The following is a 5,787-nucleotide window of genomic DNA, read 5'->3' on the forward strand; positions in this document are numbered from 1 at the left end:
AATCATCAACTAATGATTTTTTACTGTTTACTTTTTCTTTGAATGTATGTTTTATTTCTACCCATTTTCTGTCTTGCTTAGTCTTTCTTTAAATAAAAATTTAAAAACACAAGAGCATATTTAAAATGTTGGTTTATTGTACATGTTTGAGTGAATGAATCAAAATTAAAGTTTTCTGTTCTGAAATAAGTTTGATAAAATGAAAAATATAGAGGTGGACATAGTCTCAAAATACATAAAAATATTGTTCAGTGTTTAATATCTGTTAATTATAGTTACAATAGATTATCAGAAAATGATATTTTCCCCAATAGAGAGGAGTTTCTAGCTTATGAAATCTTTACAAATTTAGAAATTGTTACAGTATCTCATCCAAAATCCATTCTCACATTTTAAACCGTATTTTGATGGCCACTTTCTTCCCTGATAGTTAAAAAAATTCAACCTAAGTTTCTCTGCAATAAAAGATTAAAAATTCCAAGTTATTTTGTAAGAAGCTTGCCAAAGAAATTATAAAGATAGTATAAATGTATTATCGAATTATAGAATCATATTCTTGAATTTCTCACCCTGTCCACTGTAATTACTAGCTTCTCATTGAGTGATAAAAGAGACACTTCCACAGAAACTACTAAAGAATAAGACATAAATTTGAAAGGGATGAGAAGAAAGTATCATGATGCAGTCAGTTTCCTTTTAGAAAACAGCATTTTCATGAAAACTAAAGAAAACAATGTTCTAATGCATACTGAGCACATTTTGGTAAACACAAAAATGAAAACATTCTGGGTTAACCTAAAAAATAGTTCTTCATGGGTGTACACCCAATTTCAACCTCATGAAATGACTGCTGCAACTCAAAAGTAATGACATATGTTAACTTTGCCAAGCTTACTACTTAGTGGTAGTAAGATAATGAAAAAGAAAGTCTTGGAGCTGAAAAACTGCATAAAGAGAAATTGCCCCTATTCCTTAGAGCCCAGCAAGGCAGGTCACTTGTCCTAACACCTTCCGCAGGGCCAATTTCACATCCTTGTTTCTTAAGGAATAAATCACTGGGTTGAGAGAAGGAGTGACAACATTGTTTAACACCTGAACAGCAGCATCTAGCCAAAGGCTGGAAGCAGGCTTGAGGTAGACAAGAATCACAGGTCCATAGGCCAAGAGAATGGAGATCGGGTGGGCACTGCAGGTGGAGAAGGCTCTGTGCCTGCCTTCAGAGGAGCGGATTTTCATTATGGAGAAAATGATGCGCATATATGAAGTGAGGATAAGGAGAAAACACAAGAGTGCAACTACACCCACATTGGTGAAACTCACCATCTGTGCTAGGGAGGTGTCTGCACAGGCCAGGGGAACTACCATGGGGATATCACAGAAAAAGCTATGCATTTGATTAGGTCCACAGTAGGATAACTTGAAGGTGAGGAAGGTGAGGACACTCCCATGGATGCAGCCCCCCAGCCAGGTGCCCAGAATTGGGGTTCATGGTGACCGTGTATCACATAGGGTGACAGATGGCCACAAAGTGATCATAGGACATCATGGATACAGGAAACACTCAGTGCCACCCACAGTGTGGTAGAAAAAGACCAGGGAAGCACAGCTCTGGTAAGAGATGGTGCAGCTTTGTCCCAACAAGAAGACCATCATCTTGGGGGAGTTCACAGAAGGGAAAAGTACGTCAAACACAGACAGGTTCGCCAAGAAGAAATACATGGGGGTGTGGAGGTTGGAGGAAGCCAGAATGGTGAGGAAATGAGCAGTTTGCCGAGCAAGGAGAAAGTATAGAAAGTCAGGAACACAACAAAAATCATATCCTCCAGCCCTTGTATATTAGGAATTCCCAAGAGGATGAACTCGGTCACGGATGTCTAGTTTCTCATGCTCAGAGGGAACATGGTACTGGAAATGCAACAATGTAATATGATCAAACAAACCGAGAATATCTTCCTAACAAAGTGATTTGGCTGAAGGCAGTGGATATAGCTAAAAATGGGCATTGAGCAAAAGGGACCAAGAATAAATCTGGTGTTGAGATTAAATTATAAAATGAGTTATAAAACAACAGAAAATTTATTTTATAAACATAAAATAACTACACAAACCAACTCTTTTGACTATCTCCTAATCTGGTTTATCATCCAACAAATTCTTCTATTTCAGATCCATCTGTCTTTCCCAAGAAAAAGATGTGTTCAGGTACCATGTAACTTAAATATTAGACATGTCATAATTCATTTGTAAGCAGACCACCTGCTTAAATGTAGGCACAAAAATAGGTATTAAAGCAAAAATTATGACTATCTTCATATTATTTTTACTTTCAATAATACTGTTTACATCTTCATCATTTATATTCAAAGGAAATGAGCATTATTTGTATTTATAACCTCATCATACACACACAAAAAATTTGTTGTGCCCAGAAAAAGGCATTGTACAGCAATAGAAACTATGATATATGAAAAGAAATTTCCTGCTCTGTTAAGTTTTACTTCTATACCATAAACAATGGCATGTAGTATTAATAACATTAATACAACTTAGCTTTATTGGTTAATATTTCCACTAGATAAACCTAGGAAACAACCTGAAACATACTTTCTGAAGCACCAGTTTATTTTTTTAAATTCCATTTTCACTTAAAATTTTATGCTACCATGAAATAAATCTGATTTTCCTCCATTGTGACCAGGATTTGTTCACAGAAAGTGAACAAATCTGTCAAGTGCATTCATGGTTCACAGACCATTGCACAGTTCATTCCCTGAAATACTTCAATTTGGAAAGGGCAGAGATTTATGCTGTGTGTGAAATTCCCAGTGAGGTTAACACAGAAAAGATTGAAAGGGGTGAAGGAAGCAGGGGATCTTCAGGAAATGGTGTTATCTTTTCCACCTCATGCCCTGTGTGAGATTTATCCTTTTCTGGGGGTCTGAGCAGACACAGAACTAACAGAGATGTCAATGGAAGGAAAAAAGCTTTTTGCAGTCTGAGATGATATTTAACTTTCACACTTGGATGAGGGCCATCTATTTAATGTTACACAAAATCACTATCTCCTGCCAGAAAGAGAAAAGAATAAAACAAGGTTCCCTTCCTTGTTCCCTCAAGCATGTATAAAACTGATGCCTAAACTTAACCTGAGTCTACATTTACTACCTATAGGGATCTCAGTAACAAGCTCTCTGAGTGCCATGTGCTCAAAAGAAAAGTGGATATTTTCAGCTCATAGAGGTTTTATGAGATTGATATAAAAAGCTGTGATCTCCCTTTGTCACTTAGTAGTAAATGTGTAATAAATCCCCTTAACTACTAAATATTATTCTTGCAAGACTGATGTAAAAATAATGATATATTAGCAAAAACATCACAGATATAATGAAAATAAAACTAGAAATGGACATTAGCATATCAATAATATTATGAAAGAATTTATTTACTTTTAATTAATACAAAATTACTGTATATATTTATTGAATTTGAGTGTTTTTTTTTCCTTGAAAAGCAGTAAAACTTTATGCACTTCTGTTCTTTTGCCATTCACAGAAAATCAGACAGATATCCCTTCTCACCTCAAGACAAAACTTTCAGTCCACCAGCCTTAGCCAGGTAGTGTGGCCCTTTCCTTTACGTTTTATAGTCTAGAAGGCTGAGGCAGGGGGAGGGTTGACAATTATGTGGCATGATTTCAAAGTAAAAAGAAATATTTTTTAATTAATAAGAATATCATTGCATATGAAGTCATTGTGTTTGCTCCTCACCAGTACCAAAGCGGGGAAAAATAGCAAGACACACATGTCAGAGAAATATCAGTTTTCTCAGACATGTAAGAATGACTACTGTCAATATTCTTGCAGAATTTTTTAAAAAGAAAACATTTTAGAGCCTAGAACTATACAATCTTTCCTTCAATATGAATATTAATATTGCTAGCTTAATAACCAAATTCAAACTGCTAAATGTTCAGCTGTTTAGAGTGTGAACATCACAAAGTACCTTAACTACACTCTCAACATCCTCCTTAGAGTCATCTGCAAGAAGCAGTCCACAGGTGCCCAGGGAAAATGGTGGTTGGATAAGTAGCAAGGTAAGGAGCTTCTCTGAGAGAAACAACTCAGATTCTAGAATTTAACACCATGGAGAAAACCAGATGAAAGGAGAGACCATGTCCCAGGAAGAAACTAAAGAAAAAGAAAAAGAAAAGAAAAATACAGATAGAAGCCTGGGGCCAGACATGCTATCACCAGAGCTGGTCCCACACTGTGTAAGGCACCCTGAACTCTGACAACTCATATTGGATTGCTCTGAAGTTGAGGGTTGGCAAGCCCAAGGACCTCTGCAGGAGGACTCATCACAACAGGGAATGGAGCTGGCATGGAGATCTGCACTGGCCCATGGTGAGTGCTCAGAATTTGATCCTCCCATGCCTCCCATGGGGGCAGCTGGACCATATCTTGGAATCAGGCAGGATGGGCCTAAACCGAGAATGTAGCAGCCTCAGTTGGCTGTTCTGTTGCAGAGAAGATTGGTGGGAACTGCTTGGGCTGGGTCATGCCCCTGGGCAGGACCCAATAGCCAGGGAACAAAGTTGCCCCTGAAACTGTCACGATCTGGTTCTGTCTGTGAGGCATATGCAAGTTTGGTGAAGACCCTGGTGAATGACTGTCTCAGGGGGAGGGTCCAGCCTGCACCTACCCTGCTTACATCTCAGTGATCAACAGCAAACTGGAGAAGGCAGCAATTCCTAGCCAGTACTCTTCAGAGCAATCATAACCGGTACAGAAATGGCCTGGGGCCTCCACTAAACACTTGTCTGGAGGAAATCATTAACATGACAAGAGACAGAAACAAAAAAGTCTCCAGCCACCAACCCAGGAAATATGGGTCCAGGAAAGGTAAACACAGAAGAGATCCAGGGCAGCAAACATGCAATATCGGAAACAGCATCAGCTGACATTAAGAAATATCTTTGTGACATTATAGAATAACTCAAAACAGAAATACTAATACAAGTAAAGCATGATATAAGAAGATTAATAAAAGAAACACTAAGCACCTCTTAAGAAGACACAGATGGAAGAATAGGAAAAGGAAGGAACCTTCAATGAAGAATATAAAAATAATCTAGAATACATGAAACATATTCAAAGAGACTACCAGGAAATTAAAAACTCCATGGGAAGCTGGTAAAACTGCTTGAAAGAAACTAAAGATAGACTATCAAAACTTGAAGACAGGTGTGATAGTGAAAGGAAAAATCTATTAAAAATAAAAAGGTACCAGGAAGTCACAATACAAATGCTAGAAGACAACAAGAGGATCTATAACTTAAGAGTGAAGAAGCAGGGGTAAACACAAATGAAATACAAAGGCTATTCACAGGAATAATTAAGGAAAATTTTCCAAGCACAGCAAAAAGAAATGATATTCAGATATATGAGGCATACAGAACTCCAGCCAGCTATAACCAAAACACATCTACACCCAGATTTGCAATAATCAAGACCCCCCAAAATCAACACAAGAACAGAATATTGAAAGCTGTCAGAGGAAATAAATAGATTATCTATAAAGGAAAACCCATCAAAATCATGATAGACTTCTCAACACAAAACATCAAATCAAGAAGATCTTGGAGAAAAGTATTCCAAGCCCTAAAAGAAAATAACCTCCAACCAAGATTGTTGTACCCTGCAAAGCTCTCTCTCAAAATTAATGGAGAAACAAGATGCTTCCATGACAAAGACAAACTGGGGGAGTTCATGACCACCCTGGCAACCC

At 37.5% G+C, this 5,787-nt stretch overlaps 1 pseudogene; it reads right to left on the reverse strand.

Annotated features, from left to right (window-relative positions):
• Positions 1-972: 972 nt before the first annotated feature.
• Positions 973-1,886, reverse strand: LOC100721344 (olfactory receptor 10D3-like; annotated as a pseudogene).
• Between the last annotated feature and the right edge of the window lie 3,901 nt (positions 1,887-5,787).

This window comes from Cavia porcellus, unplaced genomic scaffold (assembly GCF_034190915.1).
Source record: "Cavia porcellus strain 051 isolate PalLab524CR breed Dunkin Hartley unplaced genomic scaffold, mCavPor4.1 scaffold_9, whole genome shotgun sequence".
In the NCBI taxonomy this organism is placed as follows: Eukaryota; Metazoa; Chordata; class Mammalia; order Rodentia; family Caviidae; genus Cavia; species Cavia porcellus.